General features: G+C 41.9%; 1 protein-coding gene and 1 long non-coding RNA gene across 17 annotated transcripts in view; both read right to left on the bottom strand.

Annotated features, from left to right (window-relative positions):
• TNRC6C (trinucleotide repeat containing adaptor 6C) overlaps window positions 1-20,650 on the bottom strand; it is a 150,011-nt gene that overhangs the window by 76,393 nt on the left and 52,968 nt on the right. The window lies entirely within an intron of this gene.
• LOC129394432 (uncharacterized) lies at window positions 2-11,342 on the bottom strand. The gene is made up of 3 exons (XR_008621692.2): window positions 11,271-11,342; window positions 9,002-9,110; window positions 2-6,723 (listed from the first exon to the last, which is right to left on the bottom strand). It is a non-coding gene; the product is annotated as an uncharacterized LOC129394432 (long non-coding RNA).

The raw sequence follows: 20,650 nt of genomic DNA, 5'->3' as shown, positions 1-20,650 counted from the left end.
ATGAATGAAAGGCAAAAGAACCCAAAACTTTAGCTAGACCCCTTTAAAACCCAACCCAAACCAAGGAAACCATAACCAAAAACTGAGAAAAAATGACAATGTAGTGCTTTGGAAACAGAACTGGACTAAAGTCTAGAGTTCCAAGTTTGAGACCTAGTTTTGCTACACACAAACTAATCTTGAGAGTCTGAGGCAGCTATTCCTGGGCCTTGGTTTCCTCATCTGTAAAATCAAGGTGATACATTAAGACTGGAGCAGCAGTTCTCACCCTTGGTTTGCATCACAATCACCTAGAGGGCTTATCAGAGCCCAGACACCTGGTGCCAACCTCCAGACTTTCTGATTCAGTGTCAAAAAGCAAGGAGAAACTGGGAATATGCATTTCTTTCTTTCTTTTTTTTTTTTTTTTTTTTTTAAGTGTGAGACAGTGTCTCACTCTGTTACCCAGGCTGGAGGGCAGTATGGCACCATCTTAGCTCACTGCAACCTCCACCTCCCGGATTCAAGTGATCTTCCTGCCTCAGCCTCCAGAGTAGCTGGGATTACAGGCGCAGGCCACCAAGCCCAGATACTTTTTATATTTTTAGTAGAGATGGGGTTTCACCATGTTGGCCAGGCTGGTCTCGAACTCCTGACCTCAAGTGATCCGCTCGCCTCAGCCTCCTAAAGTGCTGGGATTACGGGTATGAGCCACCATGCCCGGCCGGAATTTGCATTTCTAACAATTACTGGGACAATGTTGACGCTGCTGGTTCCAGCACCTCTCTATGAGAACCACTGCTCTTGTTCAATATTTATAAAACGAAGGAATCTTTAGGTGTCCATGAATTTATATGTATTTTTGTTTTAATTCTGATGATAATGTATAAAACATATATTGGTGCATTCTGGGTTATCTGAATAATTAAAGCTAAATAATGACGTTTGAGTCGACAACTGACTCATATATGACAGTGATTCCGTAAGATTATAATGGAATTGAAAAATTCCTATCGTCTGGTGACACAGCCGTTGCAATGTCACAACACATTACTCACATGTTTGTGGTGATGCTGGTGGTAACAAACCTACCATCCTGCCAGTCACATAAAAAGTCTAGGGAGGCCATGGTGGGCGGATCACCTGAGGTCAAGAGTTCGAGACCAGCCTGGCCAAAATGGTGAAACCCTGTCTCTACTACACACACACACACAAGCCAGGTGTGGTGGCAGGTACGGGTAATCCCAGCTATTCAGGAGGCTGAGGCAGGAGAATTGCTTGAACCCGGGAGGTGGAGGTTGCAGTGAGCCGAGACTGTGCCACTGCACTCCAGGCTGGGTGACAGAGCGAGACTCCGTCTCAAAAAAAAAAAAAAAAAAAAGTCTAGCACATACATTATGTACAGTAGTAATTATGTACAGTAGTACATAATGGTTCATAATAACTATATTACTGGTTTATGTATTTACTATGCTTTTTATCATTATTTTAGAGTGTATTGCTTCTACATAAAAAAAAGCCAAAAACAACAGTTAACTGTAAAACAGCCTAAGGCAGGTCCTTCAGGAGATATCCAGAAGTCATTGTTATCACAGGAGATGAAACCTCCACGCATGTTATCTTCCAGTGGGACAAGATGTGGAGGTGGAAGATAGTGATACTGATGATCCTGACCTCATGCAGGCCTTGGCTTGTGTGTGTGTGTGTGTGTGTGTGTGTGTGTCTAGGTTTTTAATAAGTTTAAAAGTTAAAAAAAAATTAAACACAGAAAAGAGCTTACAGAATAAGGATATAAAGAAAGAAAAATATTTTTTGTACAGCTGTGCAATGTGTCTTTTAAGCTAAGTGTTACTATGAAAGAGTGAAAACTCTTAAAAAAATTAAAAAGCTTTATTACTGAAAAACAAATTTTTTAAGTAAGTTTAGTGTGGCCTAAGTGTATAGTCATGTCCTAGGCCTTCACATTCACTCACCACTCACTGACTCCTCAGAGCAACTTCCAGTCCTGCAAGCTCCATTCATAGTTAAGTGCCCTATACAGGTGTACCTTTTAAAAATTCTTTATAGCATATTTTTCTTGTCCCTTTCCTATGTTTAGATAACATAAATACTTACCATTGTGTTGCAACTGCCTACAGTATTCAGTATAGTAACATGCTGTAGAGGCTTGCAGCCTAGGAGCAAAAGGTTCTATCACATGGCGTAGGTGAGTAGCAACCTGTACCATCTGGGTTTGCACAATGACAAAACAGCCTAACGGTGCATTTTTCAGAACGTATCTCTCTGTCAAGCAAGGTATGATCGTACTACTGAATTTTAGTGTCAGCAACTGTGGTTTGGCATCTGTAGCACTGCCACACTCTGCCAGATTTACTGGGAAAGAATGCAGTTGGGCCTACTGTGCGAATAATGAATTTGCATTGTGAAGGTCTAAAATCATATTAGAGTAAGTTGCATAAACAAAGATCTCATAGTAATTTAAATTTTAAAAAAGGAGCAGAAGAGTTGGGTGATAACCTAATAATAGGGTTTACTAATTAGCATGCCGAATGCAAACAGTGATTCGAGTAGTAATTCTGCACGCCGACATGTAAAGTGCAAGAGTCGGCGCCTCAATAGTCAGTCCCACCTCATCCTGTACACAAAACATCATTATCCAGGACATTACATCTATTTTGTTATTTGAAAACATTTTTGGTTTTCTACTCAATTTGTAAACATCACTGGTTTGATAGCTGAGAAACAGCTATGTACAAAATGAGTTTATACGTAGTTCTGTACATACCTTTTATGTAGAAGAAACATTAAAAAATATTTTAAGTCAACATTGGGGGGTGGTTCATGATACGGTACTGTTTCCCTTTACATTGTCAGCTCCAGTCTACCTGCAGTTTTTGTCTCTCAACATGGACTTGGCCATCTACCATGTGAACGCTACATTGTTCACACTGCCAGTATCCTCCAGGTCTTTGCCTCACTGTCTATCTGTCACTAGTGCCTGGCAAGTCCTTAGTCCTGGATGAACCCACTGTCTACTCTCCCTACTTCCTGACTCAGGTTGCTAAGTATCTCTCAAGAAAATCATGTGACATGCAGTTTGGTACCGCTACGAATGCATGGTCCTGGCCTCAGAACGCCCTCACTGCTTCCTGTCAATCCTGCAACTTCCTGGGTCTGCCTTGTTCCAGTGGTGTCAACAATTCATTTAGAGATCTTCCACTCCTGAGCTCCTAATGCCTTTACCTCCTTGTTCCCACTTCTTCCCATCCCCAGAAAATGAACTTGACTACTCTGCAGAAGAAATAAAAGCCATCAAGTAAAAACTCCAAGTTTCAGCGGGGGGCGATGGCTCACGCCTGTAATCCCAGCACTTTGGGAGGCCGAGGCGGGCAGATCACAAGGTCAGGTCGAGACCATCCTGACTAACACACTGAAACCCCGTCTCTACTAAAAATACAAAAAAAAATTAGCCGGGCATGGTGGCGGGCGCCTGCAGTCCCAGCTACTCGGGAGGCTGAGGCAGGAGAATGGCGTGAACCCGGGAGGTGGAGCTTGCAGTGAGCCGAGATCGCGCCACTGCACTCCAGCCTGGGCGAGACTCCATCTCAAAAAAAACAAAAAAAAAACAAAAAAAACCTCCAAGTTTCTGTCACTACAGATATATGAGTGTCACCCTGTTCTTTGTCCCACATCTGTTATTCCTATCTAAGGCTAATACTGTGTTCCATCAACTCAAAGACGCACATCCCTTCACAGGTTACCATCACTTACATTGGGATGTGTCTTATGATGACATGTCAGTGCACAGGCAGCATATTTTCCTTTCTTAATGGTATGTGCAATACCGATATGTCTCACAATCAATGGGGTCAGAGAGGCAATGCAAGGGGGCACCCTCCAAACCTCTGGATCCTATCTTAGGGACTTTGCGTGTCCTGGGTCTTCAACTCACAACTCTCTCCAAAGTAGACATGAAGGCCCAAAACATAAGATTGGGTCTTGGATCAATTCCTTGCTTTACAAGTATTTCTCTGTTTTTTTTCTAGCCAGAGTTTCAATATGATGGAACTGAATATAAAAAAGAAGAGGGTTGCGGTGTTTGTGTGCAGAGTGAAAGAAATTGCATTTCCAACCTCTAACGGGCCCAGGGACTGTCTGGCTACTGTAATTAGCTCCTTCTCATCATCACTTGAACATGTTCAAATATTTAATCTCTTCACAAATGGCAACAATCACCTCTCCTGGACTCCACATTCTCCTCCAGCTCCTCCCACTCTCTCCTCTCCTCCTGCCACACCTTCATGGAAACTGAGTACCCAAGGCCATAATTTCTTTCTTGCTGCTACAATCCAAGGCCGTGTTATCTTTTGACCCCTCAGTCTTTGGACCAAAAGACCCCTCAAGTTGTCTTTATCAGTGATGGCCACTCCTGCCTTCTTCTCTATGCTACTATTTCCCATCCCCCTTGGCAGGTTTCCTGTTCTTTTATGGCTTTGTTGTCCACTCTTTTATACTTGATACACTTCAAAATCAACACGCCCCATATACTCATCAGCTTTCTCGCCTCGCCCTTCTGAGTATTTCAATCTCTCCTACATCTAATCAATCACCAAACCTTGTCATTTCTATTAATAGCTCCTAAATGCCCTCCACCCTCAAATATCCCTCAATTTCACCCATCTATTTTCATTCCAACTGTCACCATTGGAACCTGGGCACCCTCATCTCTTAGCTGGAGTACTGTAAGAGACTCTTTCTAATCCACCATCTATACTGCAGCCAGTGTGATCCTTCTGAAGTGCAGATCTCCTCCCTGGTTTAAAACTCTGAGGTCTTGTAACGCTCTCAGAATAAAATCCAAACTCTCTGCAAGGTCCACGTGGTCCTGAGCAGTAAGACTCCCAGTTCCCCAGACTTAGCTTTGAGGTTCAGCAAGTGCTAAACTCCCCTGTGAGCTGCTTGCTTCTTCATCTAACCACCACATTTCATCAATTCTAGGGCACATTTCCAAATATTTCAACATTTCTGAAACTGGGATGCATATTATAACTGACAATGAATATATCAGTTTAACTGGCAATTTTTTTCTTAGTGGTACATAAAATAGTGCATAATGCAATTGATAATGTCAGAGTCAAAAAACATGGTAATTCCCAGCTATTCTTTAAATATCAGACTAAATGTCACCTCCTCTCCAAACCTCCTGTGACTCACCTAAGCCAGTCTAGGTGCTTCTGACTGAACATCCACAGTACCTGGTATTTGGCACAGCACTCAGCATTGTGTATGTTATTTTTTAAAACGACTGTCTTCTTCTCTAGGCTGTAAATTATGGCAGCATAGTGTTTGACAACAGTGAGCGCTAAATAAATGTTGAAGGAGTGATCGTTTTTCTCAAACATATAAAGTTTAAAAAATGCAGAGACAGCAACATCACGTAAAGAAATTAGTTGATGAAATAAAAAAATACTAAGGCTAGAGACCTCAAAAACTTGGATTCACTTCCACTAATAATATATATGATCTGGATCAAGTAATTTTCATATCCCTAGACCTCAGTTTTCTCATCTGGAAATGAAAGGTTTAGACTAGCTGACACTCTAAGGCTCCTTCTAATTCTGAAAGCCTATGGTTGAAGTGAAGCCCAGAGAACATGACATGCAGTTTTAATTCTGTGATGGCTAGTATTCCAGAGTCCACGGATTTCCTCTTCCCTATGTCCAGCCTGTCTCTGCTCCTATTTCCCTGGCCTTGATATAGACATGAAATACTTTTTTGTAATTACTTAAGATTTTAAAGTTCTTTACCTTTATACAGAATGAACATCCATTATATCTTTTAAAGAAAGGTGCAGAACCTATTTGTTACAAGTTGAAGTTGATTCTTAAATATAAATATATATATATTTTCCTGATAATGACCTTCAGCTAATTATAATAACAGAAAAGCTAATAGGTATTTACCCAAATGAGTTGAAAACTTTACGTTCATACAAAAACCTGCACACAAATGTTTACAGCAGCTTTATTCATAATTGTCAAAAAGTGGAAGCAACCAAGATGTTTTTCAGTACGTGAATGGATAAACTGGTGCATTCAGACAATGGAACATTACGTGATTTAAAAAAATTAGTTATCAAGTCATGAAAACATAGAGGAACTATAAATGCATACTGTTAAGTGAAAGAAGCCAAACAGAAAAGTACAGTATGTAGAAAATCCACAGTATGTAGATACTGTATGATTCCAACTACGTGACATTTTGGAGAAGGCAAAACTACAGGGATGGTGAAAAGATCAGCGGTTGCCAGGGGAGTGGGGGATGACTATGCGGAGCACAGGGGATTTTTAGGGCAGGGAAACTGCAATGACAGATACACAATACTGTGCATGTCAAAACCCATAGATATATAACACAAAGAGTGAACCCTAATGTAAACTGTGGCATTTAGTTAATAATAATGTATTGGCCGGGCGCGGTGACTCATGCCTGTAATCCCAGCACTTTGGGAGGCTGCGGTGGGTGGATCACCTGTCAGGAGTTTGAGATCACACTGGCTAACATGGTGAAACCCCGTCTCTATTAAAAATACAAAAATTAGCTGGGCGTCATGGCGCACACCTGTAATCCCAGCTACTCGGGAGGCTGAGGCAGGAGAGTTGCTTGAACCTGGGAGGCAGAGGCTGCAGTGAGCTGAGATCGCACCATTGCACTCCAGCCTGGGCAACAGAGCAAGACTCTGTCCTAAAAAAAAAAAAGTATCAATACTAGAACATCAGTTGTATCAAATGTTCCACACAAATATGGGAAACTAGTGGTGGTGAGGAGAGGGAATACATGGGAACTTTATACTTTCAGCTCAATTGTTTTGTAAACTTAAAACTGCTCTAAATAGGCCGGGCGCGGTGGCTCACGCCTGTAATCCCAGCACTTTGGGAGGCCAAGGTGGGCAGATCACAAGGTCAGGAGATTGAGACCATCCTGGCTAACATGGTGAAACCCCGTCTCTACTAAAATACAAAAAATTAGCCGGGCGTGGTGGCAGGTGCCTGTAGTCCCAGCTACTTGGGGGACTGAGGCAGGAGAATGGCGTGAACCTGGGAGGCGAAGCTTGCAGTGAGCCAAGATCGCGCCACTGCACTCCAGCCTGGGAGACAGAGAGAGACTCCATCTCCAAAAAAACAAACAAACAAACAAAAAAACCAAAAAAAAACTGCTCTAAATAATACTGCCTATTAATAAAAAATGGAAATACAACCCACAACAGAGAAGAAAACTTGCTGTCTCTTTCACAATAGCAAACTTTCCAAATAAAACTGAGAGCACAATACATAGACACTTGTCTGGTAAACTTAGAACCACTCAATGTATTTTAAAATTACAATTAGCATACTAACAATTATTTTTTCACACACTTTAATGTATCTGCCTCAAAAGGTTTTTTTGTTTTTGCTTTTTTTTTGAGACGGAGTTCTTTTTGCTCTTGACGCTCACGCTGGAGTGCAATGGCACAATCTCTGCCTCCTGGGTTCAAGTGATTCTCCTGCCTCAGCCTCCCAAGTAGCTGGGATTACAGGTGCCCGCCACCATGCCTGGCTAATTTTTGTATTTTTAGTAGAGATGGGGTTTCACCATGTCGGCCAGGCTGGTCTTGAACTTCTGACCATAGGTGATCCACCCACCCTGGCCTTTCAAAGTGCTGGGATTACAGGCATGAGCCACAGTGCCCGGCCAGGCTTTTTTGTTTGTTTTTTGAGACAGGGTCTCACTTCCGTTGCCCAAGCTGAAGTGTAGTGGCATGATCACAGCTCACTGCAGCCTTGGCTTTCCGGGCTCAGGTGATCCTCCCACCTCAGCCTCCCAAGTGGCTAGGATGACAGATGTGTATCACCATGCCCAGCTAATTTTTTGTATCTTTAGTAGAGATGGGTTTTTGACATGTTTCCCAGGCTGGTCTTGAACCCCTGGACTCAAGCAGTCTATCCACCTCAGCCTCTCAAGTGCTGGGATTACAGGCATGAGCCACTGTGCCCAGCTCAAAAGTTTTATTCTAGACTCAACAAGTGCTTCTTGGGAAGCTAGGAATATTGGTTCTTTTACTACAAAATTCAAAAGCAGTAGCAGCAGAAGAGGAGGAGGAGGAGGAGCAGGAGAAGGAAGGAATAAAAAAAGAGAACTATTAGCAAGCTACAGAAATTTTTGTGATGAAAAACCCAGTTTCTCTTTTGTAAATAACTGACACTGGATGGCTAGCTACTATAAAAGTCAAAGTACAGTCATCCTTCAGTATCCAAGAGGGATTGGTTCCAGAAACCCCCTTGGATGCCAAAATCCACAGATGCTCAAGTCCCTGTTATAAAACAGGTTATTATTTGCGTATAACCTACGCATATCCTCCCGCATACTTTATGTTGTTAATTTTTAATTTTTTTTTTAGAGACGGAGTCTCACTGTGTTGCCCAGGGTGGGCTGGACTTGAATTCCTGAGCTTAAGTGTTCCTCCCACCTCAGCCTCCCAAATAGCTGGGACAATAGGTGCATACCACCATGCCCAGCTCTCCTATATATTTAAATAATCTCTAGATTGCTTATAATACCTAATGTAATTTACATGCTATATAAATAGCTGTTATACTGTATTGTTTATGGAATAATGAGAAGAAAAAAAGGTCTGTACATGTACAGTACATGCACTGCATCGGTACAGATGCAACTGTCCATTTATATTTCAAATATTTTTGATTGACAGTTAAATCCATGGATGCGGAAGCCACAGATAAGGAGTGCCAACTACACTTGTACTTCTACCTGTCATTTTGCCTTTTAAAAGACTTGAAATGAAGAAAATGCACCAGAACTCAAAACCTGATGGAAACAATTAGGCAAGGACTCAGAAGCAAAGAATTTGAGCTGACGGGAACCTTAGAAATCATCCAGTCCCACCCTCGTCTGCACAGACTCAGGCAACCGAGATGATATGGCTGAGATGACTGACCCAGCTACCACTGGGACTAGAACTCACATCTCTGACCATGCTTTTCCACCATGCTGCTGTTAATCTTTCTTAAATGACTGAAGGACAAATTCGGGGTTGTTTTTCTTCAAAACCTTCAGAGGAAAAGGAGTTCATGCTACAGAAAGGAAGAAGTAAGCAAATCATAAATGAATGTTATCAGTCCATTTTTCAATATAAACCACCAAATTCTAAGACATTTGGATATGGAATATGGTATCCTGTGTGCTACCTGCCTGATGCATTATGTGTAGTCAATCTTATATCTAAGACAGACTCATTTTTAAAGAGTCAAAGTATTCCTAACCAGTCTTCCCTTTCCACCTTGAATAACTGTTATGTGAGTAGGGCAGGACTGGCAGGTGAACTAAGAATGCCCCTTACATTTTTAAAGGATGGGGGAAAAACTCAAAGACAAATATATGACAGAGACCATATATGGCCAGCAAAGTCTAAAATTCTGGGAATGACCTTGGTGAGAGTCTCACTGCCTCTGGGCATCTTTTTGGCCCAAAGGCTAGACCTACAGGAAAAGGGCCAGATACTAATAGAGTTCCAACTACTTGTAATATTAGACTATCAGACATAGAAACCTTCCAGAGGAAAAATCCTGGTAATATATCCCAAAGTCTTATGTAGGTATTGTTTTATTTTAATTAAAAAAATTATAAATAAATAGACCAGGCATGGTGGCTCACACCTTTAATCCCAGCACTTTGGGAGGCCGAGGCAGGCAGATCACCTGAAGTCAGGAGTTCAAGACCAGCCTGGCCAACATGGTGAAACCCCATCTCTACTAAAAATACCAAAATTAGCTGGGCATGGGGGCATACCCCTGTAATTCCAGCTACTTGGAAGGCTGAGGCAGAATAATGACTTGAGCCAGGGAGGCAGAGGTTGCAGTGAGCCGAGACTGTGCCATTGCACTCCAGCCTGGGTGACAGAGTGAGACTCCATCTCAAGAAAATAAAAATAAAAAAATAAATAACCTATTCCATGTCTCCTCTCCATAATCTTTTTTATGATTACTGAATGAAAAGTTAAAATGATGCTACTTATCAAGAAGAAACAGGAACATATTAAGTATGGAGAAATGAAATTACTCTCTTAGAAACGCAGGTGCTTTTACTTTATAACAGCCTTGAGCTACGAGCACAACAGGATCAGTGAACGAGCACAAGCACATCAGGCTTGTCTGAATGCGTGGCCCACGCCCCTCCTGTGCCCCTCAGAGAGGCCTTTGTGCTCTGCTGGCCCTCTCACTACTAATGGACTTCAAGTCTTTGTACTCATTCTCCAGCCCTGGACTCTCTGGAGAGGTTGTCCATGCTCACCATTCTGACCATCATTTCTGTGCTACTGATGCCTGAGTACTGTCCCAGTGTTGCCCTCGAGTTCCAAGTCCAGCCTCCTTCTTCAGCTACCTACTGGACAGTGCTGCTTGAAGGAAGCTTTCTTTCCTACTAAACACATCCAAAAGTCAAACAAGAATTTCCTGGTCTGAGTCCAGGACTGTGTTGGTTGCCGTAGGAAGGCACTGGAGCACTTAGGTTTCTCACTTAAGTGAATCAACAATGAACTGGGGAAATAAAGAAGACACACAGAGTATTTAAAGCTTGTGCAATTGACTGGAAATCTCAGACAAGTGTAGAGGGGAAGGATGACCATGTGCTGCCCAGTACAGCAGCCACTGGCCAAGTGTGGCTATTGAGCCTTGAGGTCTAAATTGAGATGTACTTAGTATTAAAACATATACTGGATTCTAAAGACTTAGTACCAAAAAAAAGAGAAATACCTCATTAACAATTTTTCTGTTGCTTTCACATTGAAATGGCGATATTTTGGATATATCAAGTTAAACATTATTAAAAGTAATTCCGCCTGTTACTTTTTAGATGATGCAACTAGGCTATTTAAAATGATTCATGTGGCTCCCATTTGTGGCTTCCATTATTTCTGTTGAATGGTGCTGGTCTAGAAATGGCACTGTATTATTGGAAAGGATAAAGTTTAAGCTAGTTTCTCAGAAACTGCTAAATAATTACCTGTTTTCATAAAGACTAAAAGTGAAACAGAGATTGAGAAACTACAAGTTGTGACAGATCACAAGCTTTTTCAGGTGGGAGAATTTCCCTTACAACTATTTACTCTACACTAAAGTACTAGCACATTATTTCACAAACAGAAAAAAATGCCACAAAGCATGTATTCAATTAATAAAAAGACCAAGGGTCCTGGAGTATAATGCAAGCATGGCACACTCAGTTTACCCACGTACTTGTTCTCACAGTGATATTTCCAGCTTGCAATGCTAATGCTATGGCTGGTAGTCTACAGGTCATCCTGGACCCTAAGAAAAGGGAAGAGAAGCCTCACTCAGCAAAGCAACACACAGAGGAATGCGGAATTCTGACCCAGTTGAGCTGTACACCTCTGGGTCTCTTTTATATTACGCAGTGATAAACCTTCTGACTTAAGCCAGTAATTTTTGGATCTTTGAATCAAGCAGCCACTTAATAATCTGAAGGGATAAGTGGAAGATCTCAAAATCTGGATCTATTCTTGTAACACAGATAAATTAAATGGGCATTTTCTTTTTTTGTCTAGCCATAAACTCTTTTCAGATCCTCACTTATGGGTCTATTACGGTCTAAAAAACCAGGGCATCAAAGCAATCTTGACATTCCCCTTCTTCAAAAAGACCTGACTCTAGGGCCATACCTCACAGATAAGGACTCACATGGGAACCTACCCTTTTGCACATCAGCATTTTCATGCAGCAAGAGAATACAGGAAGGCAATGGGAACTTTAGTTTATTTATGATTTTTCAACAAATCATTTGTTTTATTTAAGAAATATTAAGATAGCAACCATTTAATAACTACATATATAATTTTAAAAAACTTTCAGCAAGATGGAAATTTTGGTTACTCTTTGCCTAGTAAGCTTTTGCCTTTTATTTTTTAAATGAGGGTGACATCTGCTGGTGAAAAGGTAGATGGTAACTCTTTATATAAGAAAGCAACAGTCTTTTAAAACAATTTTCTTTCCAAGGATTTTCTGCTTTCAGCTAAAATTTTCAGGTAGTGTTGTCATAACAGGGCCAAATAGAGAGATTCCCACATTTTTCTTTTTCTAAAATGACAGGCTACAGTATGGACACAAAGTTCAGGCTGCTGTCCCTTCAGACTTTGGAGAACTTGATTTTGAAAGAGCTCCTTTTCAGACTTTTCTACTACATTGTCATCTCTAAGATACCAAGACAGAAGGAACTTGCCTTGCTGACCCAGCCTCCTTAGCCTCCAGTCTACCCTTGCTAGGGTCTGAGCCTTTTCAAGTCCTGGCTGCAACCCCATTCTCTCTGCTTCTTTCCTAGCCATTTTAGTTGGCTTGAGTCTCATCATGCTCAGTCACTTCAATATCGTCATCTGTAACAGCCGAGGCCCCCGACCTTCCTTCCTTTCACTATGCTTGCTATCCATACTTCTGTATCATCCCAACCTTCAGTCATTTCCAGACCGCCTGACACTGCCACATGTAGTCTCAGAAACAGCAATGAGCTCTGTTACCTATTAACACTAGCATAAGCACCCGCTGCCACCAAGAATTCCTCTTACTAACCTAACATGGACTGCCAAAACCCCCCTCTTGTAACTGCTTAAAACTTTTCCTGCACTCTGGAATCCTGATGCCATCCAGCTTCTCTCAATCTATGGCCTGGATTTCTAGTTTATAGAGACAGTTCTCACTCATTCAATAAATACAGAGGTTTTCTACAGCTCAGCCTCCTCTAGGCTGGGGCTGTATCAAGGAACAAAAAAGAGATCCCTGGCCCTGTGGAGCTCACATCTTAGTAGAGAAAAAGGATCAATAATAAACTTGATGTGTAAGTAAGATACATGGTTCACCAGGTGTAAAGTGCTGCAAAAAAAGGAAAGCACGGTAAATAAGGGCTCAAACTCGTTGTTTTCCCATGCAATCTGCCTATCATTTGCTCCACCCCCCAAAACATGTCAATATCCCCACCTATCCTCTCCTTATTTAGAAAATATTTAATGGGTTCCTATTCTGTGCCAGGCACTGTGAATACTGAGTATTATATAAAAAAACATGGTTCCGGCTGGGCATGGTGGCTCACGCCTGTAATCCCAGCACTTTGGGAGGCCGAGGCGGGGCGGATCACGAGGTCAGGAGTTCGAGACCAGCCTGGCCAATATGGTGAAACCCCATCTCTACTCAAAAAAATACAAAAGTTAGACGGGCGTGGTGATGCACACCTGTAGTCCCAGCTACTCTGGAGGCTAAGGCAGAAGAATCACTTGAGCCCGGGAGGCGGAGGTTGCAGTGAGCCGAGACTGCGCCACTGCACTCCAGCCTGGCGACAGAGCAAGACTCCATCTCAAAAAAACCAAAATAACAAAACAAAAACCAAAAACCAAAAAACATATATATACACACATATGGTTCCTGTCTTTATCATATAGTAGAAGAGACATTATCTTTAAAATGATTTCACAAATAGAAAATTACACATTGTTGTAAGCATGATAAAAGGAACAGTGGGACAAGATAACCTAATTTAGGGATTCAGAAAGCTCCTTTGAGAAAGTGACAATTAAGCAGAGCCTGAAAAAGTATGTCAGGGTTAGCGAGGTAGAGTATGTCTGTGTGTATGTGTGCGCACCTCGTACCTACAAACTCACTCCCACCAGCCTAGACAGTGCATGGGAAGGCCCTGAAATGGAAAAGAGCTTCTCACCTTCGGGGGCTGAAGCCTAGCGGGGTTGTTTCACAGGAGGCTGGAGAGGTAGGCAGAGACCCTGGAAGGATTTTGGATTGTATCACTTGACCTGTAGCTGGGAGAGCACTGGGTGGTTCCATGGATGGATACTCCTCAGTGTTCCTGCCTGGCTGCCACACTAGGAGAAGCCTGGAGCCTCCAGTTTCAGAGAGAAACTCTAGAGACAGGCTGCTACAATTGTTAACCCATGGTGAGCTGAACAGCTGTGCAGTCATGGGTTACCTAAGCTCAACAAGCACTTCAAGCTGTTGAGGTCTCTGAGACCCTGTGCAGACTCTAGAGGCATGTGGTTGGGAGAGGAGGCAGCGGTGCCCTCCTTGTTCAGCTCTGCCACCTGAGCAGGAATGCAACATGGGAAAAGAAGTTCCCTATGATCCACCTTACATTCCTCACCCTGGTCTGAACAGAGCAGGGGAGCAGGGAGTGGGAGCACACTGAGGTGCTTCTATCTTATTCAATCACCCAAGTCATAACTACCAACACAGTCTTTTCTTTAAAAATTTATTTAGAAATATTTAAGACATTTTTAAAAAGGCATAAAGACCAAATAATCAACAAATCTCCATGGAGCCAATCTCCAGCTTAAGAAATAAAATGTCCCCATTCCACCAAAGCCCCACCTATCTTTCCCTCCCTGACTGTATACTCCACCTTCCCCCAGCAAAGATCATCACCATTCAGAACTGGGGGTTTATCAATTCCATACACTTCTCTTGAGAGGGAGTGCAGTAGCTAAAAGTATGGACTTGGGGTTGAAACTTCAGCTCTGCCACTTCTTTGCTGGGGATCCTGGATAAATTACTTAGCTTCTCCATCCTTCAGTCATGCCATCCATAACATGTGGGCAAGGTCGGGGGGATAAAAGGGAGCTAAGAATCCCTTACTGAGAGAGTTCCTTGAGGATTGATTGCTGATCTACGTAAAGAATGGTTTAGAACAGTGACTGGCACTTAGTACACAGTAAGCGTTTATAGTATAATAATCCTCCTCCTCTCAGAAGCAATGGAAGCCACAGAAGTTAAATAATCATGTTAAAGGAGGAACCACAGAGAATGACCTAAAGAAGGGAAGGCAGGCAGAGACTGCAGTAATTTGGAAGAGGTAATGACAGCTGCACTCAGGAATGGATGATTCGATCTTACTCTGGTTCTAAACCACCCCCCTTAATTTGGTTCCCATATCTCCAACAGTTTGGAAAGTGTTAGGCACTAGATGAATGTAATGAACAGCCATCCCATTATTTTAAATGTTTACAAAGCAAGTAGTCAAAATGGTCTCTCCCACCCACCACCACAGGCACACCTGGTGCAGGACTGACAAGCCTGGCACACAGCTTATGCAGCCTCCGTGCAAGGAGAGCTGAGGCTAGGGATCTGGTTCCCCCAGTTACATGTGAGTGCATGTGACCTGGCAGGTACTGGCTGTGGGTGCCTGTAAGCACAGTACTGGAGATGGTGGCAGTTTCTGTGCAGGGGCCACATTCCCAATCGCTCCTTTTGTGGCCGAGAGAGACAGTGTTAGTGCCGCTTCCTGACCCCTGGTCTGCGGCAGTGGCACTGTGCTCTGGAAGTCAAGAGAGCCAACAGGGCCTCTCAATTATTCCTGGAGGTAGCAGCTCTTCAGGGAACTCTTTGGGGAGTCATTTCTGAAGGCCCAGCCTAGAGTTTACCCCCTTCAGCCCTTTCAGTGATTTTATACGCACCCAGTCCTCCATATTTTAAACCCATTTCTGCTTATAACAGCTAGAGTAGTTTCTATATTCTTCAGCCGAAATCTGGTTAAGAGCATATAGACTTTTTTAGCAAGGAGTTTTATTTATTTATTATTGAGATGGAGTCTTGCTCTGTTGCCCAGGCTGGAGTGCAATGGCATGATCTCGGCTTACTGCAACCTCCGCTTCCTGGGTTCCAGCAATTCTCCTGCCTTGGCCTCCCGAGTAGCTGGGATCACAGGTGCCTACCACCACGCCCAGCTGATTTTTGTACTTTTAGTAGAGATGCGGTTCTGCCATCTTGGCCAGGCTGGTCTGGAACTCCTGACCTCAGGTGATCCGCCCACCTCGGCCTCCCAAAGTGGCTGGGATTACAGGCTGAGCCACTGTGCCTGGCCCAAGTAGTACATTTAAATCTTCCATCTACCTAGACAACATCACAGTATGTGGTATGAGCTAGGTATACCACTGTTTCCCTGTAATGGCATTTACTGTTAAAAGGATCCTCAATTAGAATCCCGTGGGCTGCCACCATTAGCCTAAAGTATAATAACAAGTAGGTGTGAAATGGATGAGAGCAGTATATTTTAAAACTAACTTTTTATAGGTAAATGCTAACTGGGAGGGACATTTTTAACCCACACATTTTAACACATCTTCTTTCTGAAATTTGGATGCCCCTTACAATTGATGTATAAATACAACAAGGTTTCCTCATTCATGCTCCACCTCTGTCAACAGGACGTTATTGAATCGATGATATGTCCTATGACTGATGTCATCTCAGAACTTAAGAAACAAGCTTTTGTAAGATAAAGCATAGAACTTCTCTTATGCATGGACACCCCACACAATGAAAAAAATTGTCAAAAATCAAGCGGTAATTCTAGTCATTTCAGAATAAATATTCAAAGATTCAGAGTTTCTTAACATTTTAAATTTAAATTTACTCAAATATAAGATTGTTTGCAAATGTGACTATGTAAGAGAACTATTCTCTTGTGCCAACATAATCAGTGATTCCAAGGAATATTTTTGTTATTACAATTTCTTCTGCAGCCTATACAGCAGCAAACATTGTGGCGAGAAGTTGCCTTAGAACAATGAGATGCGAGCAGAAGACAGCTCTGAGTACGGAGGGTCCATCTGCTGTGCTCATCAGCAGTCCCGGAGGGATACAAAGTGGTGCCTTCTGTTTGTTCAGTGGATGCTTCTGGCTGATCTATCACCGTGGCAACATTTGGAGCCCAACTCAAAACAAGCATAGACTCATTAACTACAAACTACATTAACTTAGTGTCTGTTGCTAATGAGAAATGCCATTCAGAGGTATTTTCTACTCTAGCATATTACAGTTACCTCTCTAAAAGGTACCAAATGCCACTCTCAATACATCACATACTAGATAACATGAATGTTAAAAGAAAGCAAAATTATTTTAATAATGACTACAAACAGTAAGAATCATTTCATTAAAAGGTTACTTTGTTTTGGCCCTTGGATATTCCTGCTGTAAGAAAATGTACTATGTATCATATATGCAAGTACATCTAAGTTCTTTTTAAACAACAGGCTTATTTAGAAGATCAATTTAGAAAATGCCGCTAAGAGCATATGTTAAAGCTGAGTAATCAAGACAGCATTAATGCCTACTGGCTCTCCTGTAATCTTCTCATATGTAACATTGATCATAACTCTCTCCAAGTGAGGCAACACACTGGACAAAACATTAAAGGCAAAGAAAGTCCACTGGGTGTAGAGCTTGTCAGTTCCCTTAACTCCTTCTTGACCACATCTCTTTTCATGCTAAATCATCCTGAACTAAATAAGCTCTCAGAACAAACGGCAAATCCTAAATCTCATGAAACACAGAAGACTTAAGTGGAATTATGTCTCAAATGTGTTCTCCCAGGACTGATAAATTGGGAAATAGCAGTAATCTTAGGTATTTTCCCTCCAAAAGTGCAGAATCCTACAACCCGCCAGAAGAGGGAGCCAAAGTTAAACTACTCCAACATTTAGTAAGACAAGGCTGGTGCAGGAGGAGAAAAATTGGCTTATTTCAAACTGATTTGGAAAAGCCTTCTTATTCTCTTAGGCAAAAGAGCACAACTCCTCTTTGATGCCTCGCATAGTGGACCAATCCCCATCTCTCACTTTGGCCTCACCTCATACCCTGCTATTTCATAGCTTCCTGTTTGTTTAGTTCATGGAAAATGTCATACTCCATACGGCCACAGGCTCTTTACAGATGCTGTTCCCTCTCTATGTAGGAGTGTTCCCTGGCCTAGTTGGGTCCTGCTCACCCTTCAGATTCAATGATACCTTCCACAACTCCTGCCAAGTTCGGGCTCCTTTGTTGATGCTGTCACACAGTCACCATCCCAGTTAGTAAGGATACATGTATCACTGTGGTTGAGATTTATGTCCATTCCTCATAAGACTCAGCTCCATGAGAGTGGGAAGTGTATCTCTATTTTAACATTTTCTTCCCATAGCAATCAGCACAGTACCAAGCAAATAGCAGGTGCTCAATAAATATCTGCTGGATCAAATGATTAGTTAGCTCAGTTAGTTTCTAAGTTCTGCCTACTCTATCAATCATCACTACCCTTCCCTGTCTACCCCCGCCACTTAGCTAGTAAGCTGGAGTCTGACCTATGCACTGATCCAACTGTACCTGCTGCCTCCAGCCCTCTCTCCTCCTCTGTTTAATTCATCTTCAATTCTGCAGGTTCACTGATCTTTCTAAAGCACAAATCTCATGATGTCACTCTCCTACTTAAAACTCTCCAATGGCTCCCCCTCTGGTCCAGAAGATCTAAAGTCCTTAGGAAGGTGTTCAAGGACTCTATGAGCTAGCTTCCCACCTTCCACCTCTCTCAAAAGAGCTGAAAAAGAGTTTCAACTCTTTTTTGGGTAGAATAGCTTGGTAAGGGTGCTCAGTTTTAATGACCTGATGGATGGGTTTAAGATGACTGGGATAAGGCAACCCCTCCTTGTCCTTGCTTTCATAGCAAACTTAGGGCACAACTGGGAGTGGCCCAGCTCTTGTATGCACTTACCTCATTCATATCAGTATTTTCCTTTCCCAATTCTCTCACTTACTTTTAAAAACAAGTTATCTTTTCTTATAGAGATGCAAATATTTGATGAAAAGATGACCAAACCTAAATCCTTTCAGGTAGAAAGTGTGAGATAGATAAATCACAACCAACTTCACTGACCATCTGCTGGGTCCTCACTGCACTGGCCACCACCTCACTCAGCAGCTCCTCTGCTGCCAACATTGTAAAATTTCTTTTTTGTACTTTCCTTAGAGCCTGACTTCTCATACCTGGAAGCACTGGCTCCCTATCCGCCACTGGCCATGAAATGCTTATACTGACCTACTGACACCTGGCTGAGATAAAGCAGTTACAATGCCCAGAACATTTTATTGCATTCATTTGCATATACATATATTTGCTTATCTGCCTGGCTCTTCCCACTAAAATATCTCTTTGAGAACAGGGAACTTTTTTAAAAAAGCCTTTATTTTAGGTTAGGAGGTACATATGAAGGTTTGTTACACAGGTAAACTCATGTCATGGGGGCTTGATGTACAGATTATTTCATCACCCAGGTATTAAACCCAGTGCCCAACACTGATCTTTTCTGCTCCTCTCCCTCCTTCCACCCTCCACCCTCAAGGAGACCCCACTGTCCGTAGTTTCCTTCTTTGAGAACAGGGAACTGATCTCTGCCATCTAACAGGTATTTATTAACTGTTTAAGTTAATTAAGGAATTAACTAGCCATCTCTAGGTAGCAAAATGTGACTAATATTTAGCTCATTTATTAATGTAATCTTTGGTTATGCTAAAAGCTAGATAAAATGTGATTCTATTTGAAAGTGCATATTTTCTGATATTACTATTTACAAGTAACTACACACATAGAAGGGAAATGACTGAGGCATGTAGACAACTAAGCTGTAGCGATGAGTCTTTCTGCCCAACTCTAGAGGCCAATTTAGTATCAGAAACCAATCTGGAAAAAGAAAATAAATAACAATGAGAAATGGGCAAAAGACTTTAAAAGACGCTTCACCAAGATGACAAATAAGCACATGAAAATAAAGTGCCACATTAGTCATTAGGTTAATGCCAATTAAAAGTGTAATGAGATACCACTACATACCTATTAGAATGGCTAAAATTATGAAGATGACCATACCACACATTGGTGAAGATGCAGAACTGTGAAACAGTATAAACACGTTGGGAAAGAGCTGTGTGCAATTTCTTGAAAAATGAAACATACACCTATCATATGCCATAGCCATTTTACTATTATACATTTACTCAAGATAAATGAAAGTATATAGCCATATAAGACTTGTACATAAATGTTAAAAGAAGCTTTACTCAATAGCTCAAAACTAGAAAAACGCAGATGTCCATGAACAGGATAATGAAGAGGATAAATAGCTGTGATACACCTACACAACAGAACACTGCTCAGCAATAAAAAGGAATGAACTACTGATACACACTACAGCATGGATGAATTTCAAAAGCAATACACTGAGTGAAAGGAGCCAAAGTGCACAGTGTAGGAGTCCCTCAATACAATGTTCTAGAAATAAAAACTCTTTTATAGTGGCAGAAAGCAGATCAGTGTTTGCCTAGAGACAGATGGGGGTAGGGTGGGGGCAGAGGAGATGGATCAGAAAAGGTCACGAGGACACCTTCAGGGATGATGGGTGTCATCTTGATCATGGTGATGGTTTCACAGGTGAATATATGCCAACGCTTATCTATTTCTTCTCTTTAAATATAATGTCCACAATAACTCAATAAAGTTGTTTTTAAAAAAACACAGAAAAGAAACTGGTCTGGGTAAACAAATTATTTCTTAGAAAGCAGACTGTCAGCATCCTTTAGAGTTATAAACTGTAACTTTGTCTAAACTTAGAAACTGCCTTTATGTTTAAAGTTTTAGTGAAAAGTTATATGAAACAGAGATGTGAACTTTCACTTTATCTGAGACTCAGGAGAAGTGCCCTCGGGAGGCGCCCCCGGAGCACAGCGCCCCGCTTCCTTGCCGCTAGGCTCACTTCCTTTGTTTCACAATTTGTTCAAGAACTTATACGTTCATGTAC

The sequence above is a fragment of the Pan paniscus genome, chromosome 19 (genome assembly GCF_029289425.2).
Source record: "Pan paniscus chromosome 19, NHGRI_mPanPan1-v2.0_pri, whole genome shotgun sequence".
NCBI lineage: Eukaryota > Metazoa > Chordata > Mammalia > Primates > Hominidae > Pan > Pan paniscus.
The sequence above is the reverse complement of the archived record's forward strand: the minus strand, read 5'-3'. Positions and strand labels throughout refer to the sequence as shown.